The sequence below is a fragment of the Herpailurus yagouaroundi genome, unplaced genomic scaffold (assembly GCF_014898765.1).
Source record: "Herpailurus yagouaroundi ecotype Mexico unplaced genomic scaffold, PumYag 208, whole genome shotgun sequence".
In the NCBI taxonomy this organism is placed as follows: domain Eukaryota; kingdom Metazoa; phylum Chordata; class Mammalia; order Carnivora; family Felidae; genus Herpailurus; species Herpailurus yagouaroundi.
The window spans coordinates 9235116-9254958 of NW_024412439.1; the positions used below are offsets into that span (position 1 = coordinate 9235116).

Below are 19843 nucleotides of genomic sequence, written 5' to 3' on the forward strand. Positions count from 1 at the left end.
GGGGCAGGTCTGGAATCTGTCTTTTTCTAAAATTTGAGCAAGCTCCTTGAAGGATGCCGCTGGAGCCATTGCTTGAGAGCCCCGTGCGATGTGGAAGGGAGACCTGAGTTGCCGGCCAGGCCCTGCTGTGCGACCCGGAGTATCTTACCACCCCTCTCCCAGACTGGTTGTCCTGTCTCTAAAATGGGCTCTAATAGCGACCTCACGGGGCTGGGGGGAAATAGATGAGAAAAGCGTGAGGAGAGTAGCCGCGCACGGAAGCTGCTTCCTGGGTATTGATCTGCAGCAACGAGCGTGGGGATCAGAGGCTTCCCCTCCTTCCCCAGCCTGCCCCGCCGCCCTGTGGGTCCAGGAAGACAAAACGAGAAGGCTTCAGATAATCAGGCTCTCTCTTCCTGCTTCAGGATACCGTTCCTTGCTTTTTGGAGCATAAGCCGCCAGGACTGTGGGGTCTTAAGACACCCCCTCCCCCCTGACCTCCAGCTTAAGTGGGGCGTGGTCATGCTCCCTCCCCATCTCTGCCCCTCCTCCCTCCCTCCCGTGCAGCTCTGGTTGTCTCTTTCAAGAATAATCAGGGGAAGCCGAGTGGGGGGACTGCATGAAAAGCACGTTTGGGGTTCCTGGAGGGGTGACGATGCTAAGACCACACATGGATCGTGGGCCTCCTGGCTGAGGAGTGTCAGAGGAGGAGAGCCAGCGTGGCCCGGACAGCCTGGGGAGCTTGGGTTCAGCTGAGTATTTGAGCCTTTCTGACTCTGCCCTCGTTCCAAGAGGCTCCTTCCAAGAGGATCCCTCACAGCGGGATCCCTGTGAACCAGAAGTCTTGTTTGGCTCAGCTGTGGGTGGGCTGAAAGCCTCTGGATCAGCTCCTTAAGAGAGGAAGCTTCTGGAGGGGCAAGATGGTGATGAGCCGTCACTCGGGCTTGGGGGGGAGAGAGGTGGTCAGTTTGCTTTTTGAGCCTCTGGTATAGATGTGTGCAAGGGAACAAAGGAGAGGTTGCACTTGATTTCTGCAGATGAGACATCCCCACAGCAAACATATATGACCTATGAGGATATCCCGTTGATTTGAAGACGTAACTATATATGTTCACGTTTTAACAGCTTGGAAATCAACATCCGTCTTACCTTCTATGGCATGGTACCATCACAGCCGACAGCAATATTTCTTTCTTAGTGGCACGCAAAATAACAGCTCACCTTACGATTGAGGGCATCTTAGGGGCGCCTGGGTGGCTCGGTCGGTTGGGCGTCCAACTCTTGATTTCGGCTCAGGTCATGATCCCGGGGTGGTGGGATCGAGCCCCGTGTCGGGCTCTGCACTGAGTGTGGAGCCTGCTTGGGATTCTCTCTCTCTCCCTCTGCCCCTCTCTCCTGCTCGTACTCTCTCTAAATAATAATAATTATTATTATTATTTAAAAAAACCGTTGGAGTCATCTTAGATCCTGTTAAATGCAATGTACGTTTTACAGATTTGGGTTGGGGGAATGCTGTAGAAATACCCAGGTACGCACAGAATTAAGTCATTCCCCTGAGTGAATCTGCGTGGATTTTTCCAGTAGCTTGACCTCATGGACACCAAAACTTTTCACTGTACCCACCTGTAGAGGAAATCCTTGTCACTTGTGTGGCTCGCTTTCATACATATAGTAAGTACATCGAACGCTACGTAATAACGTCTTAGGAATCATCAGCTGGTTCTACCTGCCACTCCCTTTTGTACCTTGGCTCCGCTCGGGACCACGTGTCTGCCCCTTCTCGCTCATCTTGCTCTCGGCTCCTGTCTCCTTCCGCTGTACGTTCGCGGTGTTGGGCGCTGGACTGAGTATTTCACGTTCTTTGGTCCTTCACGGCCGCACTCCGAGGTAGCAAAAACTACGATCCGAACGTGACGGATGCGGACACGGAGGACCAAGGCCACGCTGCTAGAACGTGCCAGGGCTGGGCTGACTCTCTGAGATGACCAGGCCCCCAGTGGCAGCTTGGATGTGCTTGCGGGTGTGAAGTTCGTGCCCTCTAGGGCGTGACTTTTGGGGCATGAACCGTGGCCAACCACAGGGCCTCCAGACCGGCGGTGGGGCTCTGGATGATGGGGCTTTTCAGTCCAGTGCCTTCTGGATAAATGAGACACGGCTGTGGCAAAGCTCCGGGCTCTGGGGACCCCTGAACAGCACAATGTTCTTGCGCTTGGGAAATAAGTCTGGCGGGCAAGACGCTAGACACACACATCGTGTAATTGTAATGGTGAGAATGGGGGCGGCGGGGGGTGGGGGCTGTGAGATCACATAAAGGTTGATCCACACATTTGGGGGGTGAAGGCAAGGTTTCCCTAACGATGTCATTTTCTCGTTGACACTTGAGAGATACAAGATGGAAAGAGGGATGCTGAGAACAGTAGTACCTAATGTTAGCGGATGCGTGCTAAGTGCTCCTGGGTGCATCCTCTTGGGTGTTCCTTTTTTTTTTTTTTTTTTTACATTTTATTTATTTTTGAGAGAGAGACAGAGCGCAAGTGGGGGAGAGGCAGAGAGAGAGGCAGGCACAGAATCCGAAGCAGGCTCCAGGCTCCGAGACATCAGCACAGAGCCCGACGCGGGGCTCGAACTCACACACCGCGAGATCATGACCTGAGCCGAAGTTGGACGCTTAACCGACTGAGCCCTGCAGGCGTTCCTTTTAACCATCCTGAGGGCTGCGGGGGCTCCTCTCCTGGGGGCATCGGTGAGGCACCTGCTGTCAGGCACCCCACCCAAGGTCTGGCGTAGACCAGGGCCTCAAGCCCTCAGCCCTATCTCTTCCTCCCTTGCCCCCGCCCCAGACTCCGAGTCCGGCTCAAGGACGTGAAGGCCATCAGTTCTATTACTAGCGCTTCCCTTTTCCTTGGGCACCGGTCATCAGCTGGGAGCATGGTTTGCTGATGTCCCCGGGGGCTCCTGCAAGAGTCCTCTGCATCGGCGGCAGAGGAAGCCTCCACGCTTGGAAAACAAGCACGCTGTCTGCCGGGCCTCCGCTCCGCCCCTCTCCAAACCTGCTCACTTACAGGGTTAGGAACCCCTGATTGTCTGCCGTCCGTTGACTCTCCGCACCCTTCTTCCCCATCCAAACTCGTCTTCCCGGAACCACGAAGCCTGCACAGGCGTTTGGGGTCTGGGCTTGGTCGTTTTGACCCTTGGCAGGAGAATTGTCACACACACACACACACACACACACACACACACACACGCACGCACGCACGGTTTCTCTCCCCCTCTCTTCCAGAGTTCTGCGTAAAAGGTCAGGGTGTTCTCAGAGCTCTGCAGTTCACCAGCAAAGCCAGGGTATTCACCCCTGTTCTCAAAAACAGGACTTTCTTTCCACCGATTTCTTGGGGTAACCCCCTAGCATCGCTGCACATGGGGAGTCAGCCGTGGCTAGAGGCCAGCGGGGGGAGGGGGTGACCGATGATTGAAACTTGCAAACTGCGGGGCGCCTGGGTGGCGCAGTCGGTTAAGCGTCCGACTTCAGCCAGGTCACGATCTCGCGGTCCGTGGGTTCGAGCCCCGCGTCAGGCTCTGGGCTGATGGCTCAGAGCCTGGAGCCTGTTTCCGAGTCTGTGTCTCCCTCTCTCTCTGCCCCTCCCCCGTTCATGCTCTGTCTCTCTCTGTCCAAAAATAAATAAAAGTTGAAAAAAAAAAAAAAAAGAAACTTGCAAACTGCACGGGAGGTCACCGGTGACTCACTGGTGAGGTGTCAAGGTGGCCCGTGCAGGGTGGGGGGTGGGAGGGTGAGCTCCCTGACCGTTCACTGAGCCCCAGCCATGCTTATCACTTTCTGAATGTCTCATCAAGTCTTGAATTCAAGCCATCTTCGAGACGATGAAATTCAAGACCATCTGCGAGCAAAAGTATTACTTTTGCTCATGGTGTCCTTATAAGAAGCTCTGCTGTTCCCTCCACGGCTGTTTCGTTACCAGAGATGCTCCCAGCGTCTCGAGCTTCCAAGGGCTGGAATGAGCCGGGGGCTTGGTCTCTGTGATACGTGGTCCCCATCAAGTGCCACGTGGGAAGGGGGTTTTCTCCGGTTCCTCATTTTGCTAAGGGTTTTTTAAAAGCATGAATGGAAGTTACGTCTGCCAAATACTTCTCTTTCTACATTTTTTTTAAAGTTTATTCACTTTTGAGAGAGAGAGAGAGAGAGAGAGTCCAAGTGAGGGAGGGGCAGAGAGAGAGGGAGACACAGAATCTGAAACAGGCTCCAGGCTCTGAGCCATCAGCACAGAGCCTGACGCGGGGCTTGAACCCACGAACCGTGAGGTCATGACCTGAGCCGAAGTCGGATGCTTAATGACTGAGCCACCCACGCGCCCCTGCGAAATACTTCTTTAAGCATCTACCAGGAGATCCTTGTATCCTTTTGCCTTTTGCCTGGCCTTAGATTTGTATGACGCATCATATCCTTAACTTGAGCCCTCCCTGCACTTCTGGAACGAACTCCAGTTGGCCAAGGTGGTTTTTTCTTTTAATACAGTGCTAGGTCTGACCTGCTAGGATTCTCTTTTGGATTTTTTTGCATCCATACTCGCAAGTAAGGCTGGCCTGCACTTTCCTTTGCTGTCCTGCTGTTGTCAGGGTTTTAATGCGCTGGCGATACCCTGGAGGCGTTTCGTCTTCTCCTGCACCCTGGGACCCCCAGGGAGAGCGGCCGGAGCAAGGAAGTGATCTGCTCCCGGAAAGTCGGGAGAAAGGCTCTGGTTTTTAGTTCCTCTGCTGCTCATTCTTGGCTTCCCGGCCCCCAGGCCTTCCTCCCCTCTTGTCCCTTCCCCGGCCTTCCAGGCATAGACCTGCTGCCTCAGTGTCCCCAGCTGGAGCCTGGGAGCCATCTTTGATTCTTGGCCTCCGCCTGGCCGCCACTAATTCCCGTGAGTCCTTGCTTTCCGTGCCCTTTGGCTACGGGATGGCCTGTTTCCACAGGGAGCTGCTCTGGTCCGGCGAGGATGCTGATATAACGAATTCACACACAGAGAAAGGTCACCAGAGGTGGTGATGACATAATACAAAATGAGAAAAGAAGCCCGGAGGTTTTCCTCCAAGAAGAAGACACAAGGGGGAAGTAATGTCTATCTTCAGATGTTTGGAGGGTGGTGTTTTTTGGAGAAGGTGGAGACTACCTGCTTGGGGCGGGGGGCGGGGGGGGGTGTCGTACTCCAGGAAGGAGAAAGAGGGACCTCAGGAGACCTCAGCTTGTGACAAGGAAGATCTTGGACAAATTCAGAACATATCAACCATGGAACAGGTGGTCTTGTGGTAATGAGTTCCCCATCAGGGGAAGCATTCAAGGGAAATACATGTCATACGTAGACGCGATTGCCGTGAGAATGGAGACCAAGGATGCTCCGTTCCCAAGTCTGCAGTTCTCCAAATCACAGTGGCCGTGTCCGACGGGTTGTAGACAGATTGGTGGTTCTGAGAACATAATTTGAATTTAAGAAGTTCAGTGGCCTCGAGTAGACAAATCCCAAAGCTGGACAGTTCCTCCGCAAACCCCACAGCCCTGCCTCCCAGCTCTTCCCCCGGAGCAGGGGCGCTTCTGTGGTCAGGAGAGTGTAGCCTGCCACGGTAGGAGACCCCGGAGCCACCGCGGGAGCCCGGGATCCTCGGCCACATCCCGAGCTGGAGCCTGAGCTTTTGGTGGTATCTCGTGTTCTTGGACTTCTTCTGACACCCGGTGTCGTACATACACCGGGTCCCACCGCGAGGATCACCTTCCTGCGCGGCTGACCCAGATCCGCTCTTGGGGCCAGCCCGCCCCGTCTCCGGGTTGGCCTGGGGAGTGATGGCCCCTTGTGTGGGGGGTTTTTCGGGGCCTGTGTTTCATAGGCCTGTGAGTTTTGCATTCACTTCTGTGCTGACATCTTGGGAGTTTCATTCTGAGAAAACGAAAAGTCAAGAGTTTTCCTTGGTCTGTGATTGTGCTTAGGAGAACACGGCGGGGAGGGAGGGGTGGGGGCAGGGGACTATGGCGTGATGTTCATACCCCAGGGTGGGGGGGAGGAGATGACCCCTCCCCGTTCCGGCCTCTGTCCACGGGTCTGAGCCTGTTCCCTTCTGGATCAAACGGGCTGTGAGATTCCGACAGCCTGTGCGTTTTCCCCAGTCCGCCCTCCGACACGGGACTTGTGGGAGTTCTTCCTTCGTCACGGTGCCCATTTCACGGCAGGACTCCAAGCGGCTACAAATCCTTGGACTACAATGGCACTGTGTTGTCGCCCTCCACCCAGTCTCCTCCGTAGGCTGGCTTCCTCCAAGGTCGCCGGCGGCTTTGCAGTGATAAACCCAGTGTTCCCCTCCTACCCAACGTCTCTCTTTGGAGGCTCTGTAGCATGTGATGCAACAAAGCCAAATTCAGAACACATCAACCATGGAGCGGGTGACCTTGTGGTCATGAGTTCCCCGTCCAGGGAAGCATTCAAGAGAAGTACGTGTCACACGTAGACGCGACTGCCGTGAGAGTGGAGACCGAGGGTGCTCCGCTCCCAGGTCTGCAGTTCTCCAAATCACAGTGGCCGTGTCCGATGGGTCGGAGACAGATTGGTTGTTCTGAGCACGTAATTTGAACTTAAGTTCAGTGGCCTCGAGGAGACAAATCCCAAAGCTGGGCGGTCCCCCTGCAAACCCCACAGAGGCTCACCTGGATCTCTTTCTCCGCCGCCTGCGCCTCGCCTTCTGGCCACCCCTCGGGTGCGTTCACCTCCCTCACCTTTGTGTCGAAGCCCGTGCGGGCCGTTGGCTCTGTTCCCACCTCAGCCCCTGTTCGGAGCCCAGCGCCTCGCCCACAAAGCAGGCTTCCTCTACAGACTTCCCCATTCGTGGTTCTGGTGACAATACACTCCTAGACTTGAAACCGTGGAGTCACCACCCCCGGGCCCCCCCTCCACCTTCCTGTTGTCCTCTCTCCAGCCAGTGCCATGGTGCGGCTGGCCCCTCTCGCTTCCCCAGTGTTCTCTGTGCCAGGACACTCAGCGGTCGTCGCCTTTTACGCCCGCCCGTGGGCCTCCGGGCCACGGCCTGCCTTCTGCTCTTCGTCTCTCTCTGCCTCTCCCCCACTCATGCTCTCTCTCAGTCTTAAAATAAATAAATAAATAACACATTAAAAAGGGAAAAAAAAAAAAAAACCCTGTGGCCTTGTCTTTGTTATGGGACAAGGCACGCGTCTCCCTTTGGGCCCCTTCAGGCCCCAGGAGCCCCTGGCCAACTCCGCGTGCCCAGACCCCACCCCCTGGGAGCCCTCTGCTCACCCTCCAGGTCAGTCAGAAGTAAGTCTGACAGTGGGGAGGTCCTGGGGAGCCGCCTCCCCCCCCCCCCCAACAGGGGCCTGAGGAAGTAAGTGTGTGTTTGCAACATGATGTTTACACGTTTACTAGGCAGAGGGGATGCCTGTCCTGGCTGTCCGGCGGGCTGTGGGGCAATCCGGAGCCCTGCTTTCCCGGGGAGGGAGGCAGAGAGATGCCTGGAGTTTTTCTGGGGATTCTTTTTTTTTTTTTAAAAATTTTTTTTTTCCAACGTTTATTTATTTTTGGGACAGAGAGAGACAGAGCATGAACGGGGGAGGGGCAGAGAGAGAGAGGGAGACACAGAATCGGAAACAGGCTCCAGGCTCCGAGCCATCAGCCCAGAGCCCGACGCGGGGCTCGAACTCCCGGACCGCGAGATCGTGACCTGGCTGAAGTCGGACGCTTAACCGACTGCGCCACCCAGGCGCCCCAATTTCTGGGGATTCTTTAAACATCCCCAAGGGTGCCTGGCCCTGCTGACCCTGGAGGAGGCCGAGGGAAGTGTAGAAGTCAAGTTTTGGGTTTTTTTTTTTAATATTTTGGGGAGAGGGCAAGCAGGGGAGGGGCACGGAGAGGGGGACAGTGGATCCGAAGCAGGCTCTGCCTTGACAGGCTGGCGGCAGGAAGCCCGACGCGGGGCTCGAACTCACGAACCGCGAGATCATGGCCTGAGCCGAAGTCGGACGCTCAGCCGACGGAGCCGCCCCGGCGCCCCGAGAAGTCAAGTTTTTAAACTGGGAGAAAGTGAGGTATCACCAGTAAGCGTTATTAACTTGCATATTCACGAATGTGGCTCTGGTAGCCTAATGGGAACCTTCAGAGCGACGGGCGACTCCCTTCTGTCACTTGTTGTCACTCACAAGCAGGGTGACGGGTCAGGGTGAGCAAGGACGAGGGTCTTTTTTTCTTCCTTTTTTCTTTTTTCCCCTTCGAGCGGGAGTGATGCTTTGGAGAGGAAAGGGGACCTTCTGGGGGGGAGGAGAGAGCGGGGGGAAGACGCCCCAGGAGCCAGAACCCTCCTGTCCTGATTCATCCAAGGTGCAGCCCTCTCTGTGCCCACCTGAAAAACGGGCCAAGGAGGCTGACACTGGCCTCCCGCCTCCTCAGACACTTGTGGCAGCCCTGGGGTCCCCCCCCCACCCCCCGCCAGCCTGGGGCCACTGCCACGGCCCCCACGGGAGAGTGCGCGCCTGCGTCCAGGGCCCCTTACTATCTCTGTGACCCAACACGACCGTCCGGACGGGTAAAGTGCCCCAGGCTCTGGTGGCCCCGGGGACGGGAATCCTGTAGCTCCCCCTCCGCAGCAAGCGGGTGACCCAGGCGTGGGGCTTACCGTCGCCACCTGACTTCTCTCGCCCCGAGGCTGTTTGCTGTGGTGAGCTGGCCCTCTGAAGCCATCAGAGAGAGGTCGCAAGATGCGAGCTGCCCAGCCACAGGGCACAGGTGCAGAGGACTCCCGTGGCATCCACGCACGAGCCCGCGGGTCAGAGTGCCCTCACGGCGGTTTGTCTGCATGTAAGGTGCCGTAAGATGTGAGAGGAGGGGGGGAAATCTAGGTGCCTTTAAAGAAGTCGGTCATCACACCTCCTAGTGTAGAGAGGCAGGCGTGGGCTTGGGTGGGGACAGACTAGCCTTGGGTGGCATCTACAATCTAGACACGCATTTCTGAACTAGTGAGGCTAAGGAGCTCAGGCCCACGGCACGTGAGCCGTTTGGGCTTCTAGAAGGTACCCGAGTCAGGTGGAAAAACGCGGCACCCGGGGGACCCGTGGGAAATGTCGGAAGCGAGCCCTCAAGGCCGCATGGCCGTGTACTGGAGGCCGTGGATGAAGAAGGAGGGGCCGACAGCGCCCCATTCCCCTGTCGTCCTGCCCCCTGCCCGAGGCCGCGTGCCGTGACGGTCCAGCCACTGTCCCGAGAGGCATGGAGAACGCCCTTCCTTGGGCCACGGCTCTGTGCTGCTGGGTCCCCATCAACGCTGCCGTATGGAGGGTGTGGAAGGGATGGGGTGGGGGCCGCGGTTCGGTCCGCCTCGGGTGTTGCCCCTCCCCCTCCCCATTCAGTGAGTTTGAAGATAAGGGATTCCTTCCCGCTGTCACTCCTGCGACCCACTCGGTGGACGGAGATGGCAACACGATTATTATTATTTTTAGTAAAGACTTCACGGGGCGCCTGGGCGGCTCAGGCGGTTGAGCGTCCGGCTCTTGGTTTCGGCTTAGAGCATGATCCCGGGGTCACGGGATCGAGCCCCGGGTCCGGCTCCACATTGAGTGTGCAGCCTGCTTGGGATTCTCTCTCTTGCTCTTGCCCCTCTTCCCTGCTCACTCTCTCTCTCTCTCTCTCAAAAGAGACTTAATTCCTTTAAAGCAATTTTAAGGTTGCAACAAAATTGGGAGGAAGGTACAGAGTTTTCCCATATACCCCCGACCCCATGCATAGCCTCCCCCGTTCTGAACACCACCTACCAGAATGGAACATTTCTTTTTTTTTTTTTTTAATTTTTTTTCAACGTTTTTATTTATTTTTGGGACAGAGAGAGACAGAGCATGAACGGGGGAGGGGCAGAGAGAGAGAGGGAGACACAGAATCGGAAACAGGGTCCAGGCTCTGAGCCATCAGCCCAGAGCCCGACGCGGGGCTCGAACTCACGGACCGCGAGATCGTGACCTGGCTGAAGTCGGACGCCTAACCGACTGCGCCACCCAGGCGCCCCCAGAATGGAACATTTCTAACCAAGGATGAACCTGTATTGACATGTCATCACCGCCCCGGATGCATAGTTTACCTTAGGGTTCGCTGCTGGCGTGGCACATTCTGTGAGTTTTCGGCAAATGTGTAATGACCTGCGTCCATCATTATAATATTACGCAGAGCATTTTGAACACTCTAGAATTCCTCTGTGCTCTTGTTTATCTCTCCCTTTCCCCTGCCCCCCACCCCTGGCGGTCACCGATCATTTTGTTGTCTTCATAGCTTTGCCTTGGAGACATCGCTGCTCATGAAACGGTTTGGGAGGGACGGTTTTGTAATGCCCATACTGCATTTGCACTCTGCTGTCTACGCAACCAGCGAGAGATTATCTCTACTAACGTTTATCAAAACCGTGCCCACTCCACTTAAATTGCTTCCGTACTAGCTGGCCAACCCTGTTTGCTCCGAAGAATATCTGGATAATTAATTTAAAGAATTCAGCCTCTGCTGTCGCTCCCCCAAAGTGGGGTACCCAGAGGCGGGCACGCCATATAGAAGATGTATACCTCTTCTCTGGGAGGATGACTTCAGCTTTTCTGATGTGTCTCCTTGTAAGGGAATTTGGAGGTATGCTTTGCGGTCTCTGTTTCAGGTCAGTTCATAAACCATGCTCCACAAATTGGGGGAAAATCCTACCACCTGTATCTAAATGATGTAGTAACAGCCCCCCCCCCACTCCCAAAATCTAACGTTGCTTCTTCAACAACTCAGTATTGATGGAAACAGTTAGTATATTGGTTTGCCTGTTGTTGTATCAGAGAAGCACAACAGGGCGGTGGTGTAGATGAGAGGGGTTTATTTCTCTCTCCACATGTGGCTCTCATCTCATGGTGCAAAGTGGCTGCTCTAGCAATTGCCATCATATCTGCATTCCAGCTAGCAGGAAGAGGAAAGAGAAAGAAGGCATGCCTCGGAAATTGTACTCATCAACATTTACTTCTATTCCACGGGCCAGAATGTAGCCGCATGGCCACGCTGGGCTAACAAGAGAATCGTGAGAAATGTAATCTGAAATTGCTGAACATCGTGTTATTATAGAAGAAAGGAGAATTGTAGGAGGACAATCAGGAGTCTCATCCGTGTTTGAACTCTATCGGTTTGAGATCTTTCTGAATCGACACTGTCACATAAAGGTGCCTTATCCCTTCTGTCGTGCGGCTCACATGCCTTCTGAGCTCCGTTGGAAACCGTTCATAAAAAATGGCATTCTGTATCAAAAGGTGGAATCAATAATGTCTACCTACAGATGAACGGGCAGACGAAATTCGGCATACGCATGCAGTGGAATATTATTTGATCTGAAAAAGGAGTAGAATTCTGACATGTCACGACAGAATGAACCTTAAAGACTTCAAGTTAAGTGAAATGAGCCAGTCACAAGGGACACATCCAGTATGATCCCACGTATATGAGGTTCCTAGAGTCATCAGACTCATAGAGACGGCAGGAAGGGTAGGGACTAGAGGGGCTGGGGACTAGGAAGAGGGGAATGAGGACTGAGCGTTTGTTTCATGGGTGTGGATAAAGATCTGGAGACAGGAGGCGGTAGTGGCTATGGGACAACGTGAATGTTCTTAATGCCACTGAGCTGCGTATTTTAAAATGATTAAAATGATACATTTTATGCTATTCACATTACACCACAGTTTTTAAAATGGCATGCCCTGGGGACGCCTGTGTGGCTCAGTTGGTTGATCGTCCTAGATTTCGGCTCAGGTCGTGATCTCATGGTTTGGGAGATCAATCCCTGCATCAGGCTCTGCGCTGACAGTGCAGAGCCTGCTTGGGAGAGCAAGTGGGGGGGGGGGGGCAGAGAGAGAGGAAGACCTAGAATCCGAAACAGGCTCCAGGCTTTGGGCTGTCGGCCCGGAGCCCGACGTGGGGCTCAGACCCACGGACCGTGAGGTCACGACTTGAGCCAAAGTCAGATGCTTAACCCATTGAGCCACCCAGGCGCCCCTAAAAAAGTAATTTTTAAAAAATGACATGCTTTGAAGGGCCAAAGACAGAGCTCTCTGGCATTTTAAGAGAGCCGTCCCTGCAGATAAAGACCCTCAAGGCCCTTTTGCGGACAGTCATGGAGCTAGGGCTGAAGCCACCCGTCTGTCACCCGCAGTTCGTGCTTTTCCACGTTGTCATGAGGCTCTCACAGGACTCGCTCAAACCCAGATACGCCACTTCTGCGCGTTTTCATGTCTTCTGTTCGTGAAGCCGTTCTAGCCCCTGGCGGTCTCTGGGTCCTTCCCTGAGTACCCCCAGACTGCCTTAATGGCATGGGGGCTGCCCGGCTCAGAGACTGTGGCTTCCAAGAGTCTACGACTTTGCTCGTCTCTAAAACTGGGACGGCCTTTTCTAGCGTCCGTCTCCGCCTTGGTCTGTCTGTCTCATTCTCCATCTTTCCCGTGTCCGTCTTTCATTTTCTCCAGTTCTTCAAAGGCGATTAGCCATGGTTCCCTTTGACGGACTCAGGTTTCCTTATGACTCTGAGATGTATTCATCGGCATCTGCAATCTTCAGCTCGTTTTAAGCAGCAGACTCTCTATTTGACTCCAGAACCCTGTTCCCTCGGTGGTGGTCCTTTCTCCCCTGGTCTCCCCCCCCCCCCCCCCGCCCCCTTGTTGGTGGGACCTTCTGAATCCCAAGGCTGAAAATTCTGGTGTGGAGTTGCCCTCTTGGCCAAGTGCTGCTAGTTGACCTTCTTCCTCCTCCAGGTTTTTATTGCGCCTTGCCCTTATTCACCTCCCCTGGGACGCCTCACTAGTTTGAAAGGCACTGCTCCGGACCCTGTGGTGCGCGTCCTTCGAGTGTGCATCCGGGAGTGGGATTGCTGTGTTGCGGGGCACGCACGAGTTGCACTTTGGTGGGTACTGCCAAATGGTTTTCCACTTGGAAAACGACCATACTGGGTTGCGCTCGAGCGCACCTGCAGTCGCGAGAGTTCAAGGTGCTTCATGTCCTCACGAACAGGGTTTTCTGTGTTTTCCATTTGGGCCATCCTGGTGGGTGGCTCGTGGTTTGAATTTGCATTTCCCTTCTGACTAACAAAACTGAGCACGTCTGGGGCGCCTGGGTGGCTCCGTCGGTTGAGCATCCGACTTCGGCTCAGGTCACGATCTCGCGGTTTGTGAGTTCGAGACCTGCATCGGGCTCTGTGCTGACAGCTCGGAGCCTGGAGCCCGCTTCGGATTCTGTGTCTCCCTCTCTCTCTCTGACCCTCCCCTGCTCAGGCTGTGTCTCTCAAAAATAAATAAAATGTTAAAAAAAATTGTTTTTTAATTGAGCACCTTTTCGTGTTTATTGGCCATTTGGAGAGCCTCCTTCATGAAGGATTTATTCAGGTCTTTTGCGTGTTTTTCTAGCGATCTCTGTCTCGTGTTTGTCATTGGTAGTGATGATTTTGCCGCTGTGCATAGTGACCTCTCAGAAGCCCATCTTCCCCTCTGACCCTGAGCTCCTGGAGATTTCTGGACCCCCCCTCCCCCAAATGTGCTTGCTGTTGATTAAATGAATCCTCTTTAAAATTTTTTTAACGTTTATTTATTTTTGAGAGAGAGAGACAGAGACAGAGACAGAGGGAAAGCAGGGGGAGGGGCAGAGAGAGAGGGAGACACAGAATCTGAAGCAGGTTCCGGGTCCCGAGACATCAGCACAGAGCCCGATGCGGGGCTTGAACCCACGAACCCTGAGATTGTGACCCGAGCTGAAGTCGGACACTCAACTGACTCAGCCCCCCAGGCGCCCCTAAATCCTCTTTAATCCATACTTTCCAGGACGATGCCCATTGTCTTTGAGATAAAAGTCGGAGGAAATAGCTGTGGAACGGTTCTGCCTTGTCTGGAGCATCTGTAATGATAGCTCCCTAGCCTCATCTCCAGCTTGGGTTCAGAAAATAACTCCACAAGCCCTTTTTGAAGGCTTCCGGGTTGTTCTCAAGTCTTCCTTTCCTGACTTGCTCACTTCTGCTCTTTTGTGTTCATTCTTTTTGGGGGCGGAGGGGACCTCCCTTCTGTCTTTGGCATGTATCCCAGGAGTCGTGCCGGCCCCTTCATGTTCTCCCCCTTTCCTCCTTCGTGAGACTCTCTCATTTGGCTCCACTGTTTACCCTTTTCATGTTAAGCCCCGCTCTCTGATCCCTGATCCCTTAGACATCCGCTTTCTTAACATCCGAGACGTGTGCCTGGGTGTGCCTAGTGCCTTCTCCCACCATCAGTCCAGACTTTGGGGCGACGTGGTCGTTTTTTTTCTCCCCGTGTTTCTCCGGCTCCTGTTTTGCAAACATTTCTGTTGTTGTTGTTTAATTTTTGGTTAGAATTAAAGACACAAGATGAAACAGTAGTTTTCCTCATTGCTTCCTTGACTTTCTTTTTTTTTTATTTTTTTTTCAACGTTTATTTATTTTTGGGACAGAGAGAGACAGAGCATGCACGGGGGAGGGGCAGAGAGAGAGGGAGACACAGAATCGGAAACAGGCTCCGGGCTCCGAGCCATCAGCCCAGAGCCCGACGCGGGGCTCGAACTCCCGGACCGCGAGATCACGAGATCCCGCGAGATCGCGAGATCGTGACCTGGCTGAAGCCGGACGCTCAACCAACTGCGCCACCCAGGCGCCCCATTGCTTCCTTGACTTTCTAAGACGCGAGTCGATCCGAGGAACAACGATTTGGCAGATGGCTTGATTTGAACCCAGGGATGCCTCCCGGCCGCCGTCCAGGTCAAGCAGCCGACCGTCCCGAGGGCTCACTGTGGGTCAGTTGGATGATTCGTAGGAGAAAAGCAGCACCTGTATCTCAGTCGAGCTAGGTGTGTGCAATCCTGTGCCTGTCTCCTTTATCACCCTTGAACTCCCTTACTTGTCCCTTTCATTCATTATCCATTCACTCAGCCTCGTGGCCTTACATTCGGATGGGGCTGGAGGAAAAGGACGGGCAGTGAGTGCGACCAATAATAAGTAACATGAACAGGGGCGCCTGGGGGGCTCGGTCAGTTAAGCATCGACTTCGGCTCAGGTCATGATCTCGCGGTTCGTGAGTTCGAGCCCCGCGTCGGGCTCTGTGCGGACAGCTCGGAGCCTGGAGCCCGCTTTGGATTCCGTGTCTCCCTCTCTCTCTGCCCCACCCCACTTGCTCTCTCTCTCTCTCTCTCTCTCTCTCTCTCAAAAATAATAAGTAAACATTAAAAAAAAAAAAGTAACATGAACAGTGTATCAGTTGGTGGTAAGAGGCGGAAAAAATAAAACAGGATGTGCTAAAGGTGGGGTTTTCCAGAAGTCCTCATTGAGAATATAGCATTAAGTCTGGAGGAGGCGAGGGAGTGAAGCTAGCAGACATCTGGGAGAAGAGCACGCCCAGCAGAGAGAACAGCGAGTGCAAAGGTCCTGAGGCAGGAGCATGCCTGATGTGCTGCCGTGGTCATTCTAGTCCCCAGAATGTGGCACCTTCCATGCTGGCATCAGCAAAGCTCAGCATCTGGGATGAAGGGCGGTATATTAGTCCTGGTTGTTTCTTCCACAGCATCCAGCAAAATACCTCGTGGTCACATCCACTTGATACGAAGAGTTTGTATTTGAGTAGATGAATTCAGGTTGGACGCCCTCTCCAAGGGCCTTTTCGTCTCCGAATTGCTTGCGATGGTCTCAGTTGCCCGGTTGGATGGCACCGGTCTCTGAGCAGCTTGCTTTTTAGCTGTTCCATCCGGGCTCTTCTGACCACGTGGTCCAGCGGCTCCCAGTCTCTGTGACCGTGTGGGCCCTACCCGATGATGTATGTTCCAGACACTATGGCCGTGTGACAGACGACCCCAACACGTAGTGGTCTGCTCATGGATTCTGCGGGCCAGGACTTTGGGCAGGGCCCGATGGGGATGGTCCAGTGTCTGGGGCCTCGGCTGGGGAGACGTGAGCAGCCGGGGGACTGGACTATAAATCAGAGAATTCTCATTTTGTGTTGGTCACCGGGCTGCGGAGGAATTTCACACGTTTGCTTTGCAGCCTGTCCAGAGAAAACTCCCAGCGTGGGGTGGTCCCCCAGCTGCCCCCGCCCCCAGCCCCAGCCCCAGCCCCAGACACGGGGATGGTGGGCTGTCAGGCACAGAGCAGGTGTTCTGCAAAGTGTGGACATCCCTGGGGCACCGCAGACATCATTGCACAATCCTTATTCTTTTGCTCAGTGTGATTATAGCGTCTTCAGATTGGAGAATGTCCTTGTTTGTTTGTTTGTTTGTTTGTTTTTAATGTTTATTTTGAGAGCGAGAAAGTACAAGCAGGGCAGGGGCAGAGAGAGAGGCAGACAGGGGATCCGAAGCGGGCCCCTTGCTGACGGCAGAGAGCCCTGATGCCGGGCTCCAGCTCGTGAACCGCGAGATCGTGCCCTGAGCCAGGGTTGGGCACTCAGCGCACTGAGCCACCCGGGCGCCCCAAGAATGCCTTTGCTGTTAAGGGATGCGCGCTGAGGTAGCGGACTGAACCTCTTGCTCAGTAGATACTCGCTGCTGTTTGGTACAGTTCAGTCTAGTATTTGGTGGTGACTCATCGTGTGTGCAACCAGGAGCGCACTTGCGGGTGGTTCAGCAAAAGATACGCCTGTGTGCCTGGTGTTAGCCTGACGATCGCTCTGCCTCCCTTCCATCCACGACTCTGCCCGCCCCCCGGGGGGGGGGGCAGGGGGAGCAGGGGGGCCCTGCGGGCCTTGCCCTCAGCCTGAATGGGTGAAGCGAGGTCGCTCCATTTCTGCGCCTGCAAACCCTTGGTTTCCCCCCCCCCCCGCCCCCTCCTCGATGGAAGGGCTGGCAGGGAAGGAGTCCTGTGCTCAAGTCCTGGGGCCTCGGGCCATGCAGGAGTCCCTGAGGAGGCTCTGGTTCCTGATGAGGAGGGAAGAGGGCTGGGGTCGGCAGGGGCAGGGGGCGCTTCCCTGGGGGGGGGAGGGAGGTGAGAAGGGGCGAGCGTCATGGGCTGGGGAGACGGACCCTCAGCCCAGCCGCAGGGCTTGCGCATCCCTCCAGGGGCTTCGGAAAGCGCCCCGGACCTTGTGTGTGTTGCGGGGGGGGGGGGGCGCTTGCGAGGACTCGCGGGGCGCCCCGCCCTCCTCTCGGGAAAGCTGGCCCCGCGGGGTCTCCCTGGAGCCCCTGCGCCGCGAAATCGACGGGCCTGGGGCAGCCCACCCACGTGACCCCGGGGAGGGTCCGCGAGGCCCCGGGGCGCTCCTGGCCCGCGCCCCCGTGCACCCGGGAGCTGCAGACCTCCCGGGCTCCGCCACATCCTGTGCCAGGGGGCTACGCGGCGCTCTCGAAGCACAGGCCAGATGTGCAAATTCTGCGGCTGTGCCCGGGGCCCGAGCGCAGCGCGGCTTGCTTTTCTTGGAAATCATTGGTGATTTGTTAGAAAAACAGGAAACCCTGGGGCTGCTGGTGTACATTTTGGCTTTTCTGTTTTTGTTTTTGACTGTCTTTCATCGGGGCCAGGCCCAGGCCGCTTGAAGGGTATTTCTAGGCAACCCTGCCCTTCAAGCCCCCTGCTTACCATCCCTCCTCCGCCGCCCATCCTCTCTTGTCTCTGCCACTCCCTCCCGCCTTCTGTCCCCTGCCCTCCCACCCCCAGTCCCTGCTGTGGGGAGCCGGCAGGTCTCGGGAACCATGGAAACAGGTGCCCTGTCTTGCTGACATGTAGGTCACTGTGGGCATGTGCTCCTGTGGGGTCGGCCTTCCCTGCCTCTGTCCTCCCCCTGCCTGTGGTCCCCCCACCTCGATCACCGTGGTCAGACAGCACGCAGAATGGTCTCTGGGCCCCGGACCACTGCAGCTGAGGCCGCTGCTCTCGGCTGGCGAAGAGGGGGGGCGGTGATGTGGCAAATGCTTTGTCCCTCTTGGCCCGGACTGGAGCTGCAGCGCCCTCAGAAGTCCCTTTTTCCATGGAGACACCGGCGCTGAGACAAGAGGGAGCCCTCCAAGGGCACCTTGATTATAGAGGAGGAAAGGGAAGGGGGTGAGGAGGGCTGCGTCCGGGCTCTGGCTGTGCCCCAAAACATCCCCTCCCTGGCCGAGTTTCAGAAAGGCAGGAGGTTTTGGGGGGGGGGGGGTGGGAAGCTGTGACCATTTTGTGCCCTGAGCCTTTAGTAAAGCACCAGAAAGCAGCACCACTCTGGTGCTCACCACTTGGTGAGTTTTCCCTGGGACTCGTCTTGTGAGGGGCCAACTCTGAACATGCCTGGCGGTTGGTTTGGGGGCGCACTCAAGCATCCCTGGTGTCCGGCCCCCACCCCGTGATCTGCCACCGTGAAGATGCCCGTCTCCCCTTTTAGGGGTGAAGAAATGAGGTTCAGGGAGGTTACGTGGCTTCTCCTGTCGTTCTCCACTACCCACGAGGAGGGAGGACGGGCGGCTCTCTGCACAGGGAACCGCTGGGCCCCCGTGCCCCCCTTCCCCTTGCCGGGCCGGCCCTGGGTTTTCATTCAGTGCTTCTGTAGCACACGTTCAGCCGGGGCTTCCCCCTCTCCCAAGGGACCCGTGCTCAGGGGCTGCCCTTCTGAAGTCATACAAGAAGTCTGAAATGAGAGATTCGAAATTCCCCAGACCTCTCTAGGGTGTTGTTTTAAGAAGGCATTCAACTGTCTTGAGAGAGAGAGAGGCTCGGGGAGACCATGATAAGAGGGGAACCAGCAGGAGAAACAGAAACACTACCTAGGGAGGTTCCCAGAAGAGGAGAGGACTGGAGGAATTCTAGACCGGGGAAGGAGAGTGAGCAAAGGAGGGTGACCCCTCCCCACGGCAGGCCCCCTTGGATACGGTGACCAGCCAGAGACGACAACGGGTCTCAGAGAGGGACAGGACCTCGCTGCTCCCTTGGCCCATATTTCTCTTCCTGTGGGTCCCACAGCCTCTGGGGAGCAGAGACTCTCACCCAGGGGTCCAAGGACTTGGATGGGAAACGGGTACCATCTTTGTTTTCACTCCCCTCTAACTGAAGTTCGGCGTTTCTTTCCGTTATGAAGGCGGACAACAAGCCATAGGCATATTGGTAGCACCTGGGACGGGGTCACCAGGAGGGATCCAGATATGTTCGTATCACTTTGCAGTTCATGTTGGAAGTCCCTCAGATGTCATGTATGCTTTTTGCTACTTTCGGGTGATGATGGTCCTCCGACCCACGGCTGGATTTTGTCACTTAATGCGTTGGGAAAAATACAAACTACCATTCCGCAAGTCTGATTATCACGCACAAAACATTCGTCATTGTAACTCGGTGCAATTCGTTTCCTTTGCAGTCCCGTGCGTTTTGTTTGGTGCATTCGAAACGTCATTCGGAAGAGGGGTCTGTAGACCTTTCCGGATTGCCAGTGGGTCTAGGGCACGAAAAGGTGAGGAACTCCCAGTACTAGAGCAATCAGGTAGAGAGTTCGACATGTCACATGACAGCCAAGGAGGGCTTTGACGTTGGGCAGACCTGAGCTGGCATCCTTCCAGCAGACCTTGAGAAAGTGGCTTTATTTCTCAGCCGTAGTTTCCATATGTGCAAATGGAGGGATGCCTGCCTGGTCAGGTGCCTGGTGGGCAGAGGGGACTCCATCATGGGAAGGACCTAACGGTGGTGGCAATGGTTTATTTAAGCTTCAAGCAGGATTCTTTTATATTACAGAGGAGACTCCAGGCTAGGTTGATTTCTTACTGGCCTTCCTGCAGAAGGAAAACTGCCTACCTGGAAAATGTCTCTCATCTTTTTCTTTTGCTCTGGGCTGGGAGCAGGTCGCCTTCAGGTATCCAATATGAATGTTGGTCCATAAACTGAAGTATTT

At 55.2% G+C, this 19843-nt stretch overlaps 1 protein-coding gene across 3 annotated transcripts in view; it reads left to right on the forward strand.

Annotated features, from left to right (window-relative positions):
* The first annotated feature begins 7925 nt into the window (after positions 1 to 7925).
* The window catches only part of PIK3R5 (phosphoinositide-3-kinase regulatory subunit 5), a 59401-nt gene continuing 47483 nt past the window's right edge, over positions 7926 to 19843 (forward strand). For 2 of the 3 annotated variants that reach the window (XM_040453216.1, XM_040453218.1), the window contains exon 1: positions 7926 to 8068. The gene's annotated coding sequence lies outside the window, so the exon portion shown is untranslated. The remainder of the gene's footprint in view (positions 8069 to 19843) is intronic. The other variant, XM_040453217.1, reaches the window with a different exon arrangement.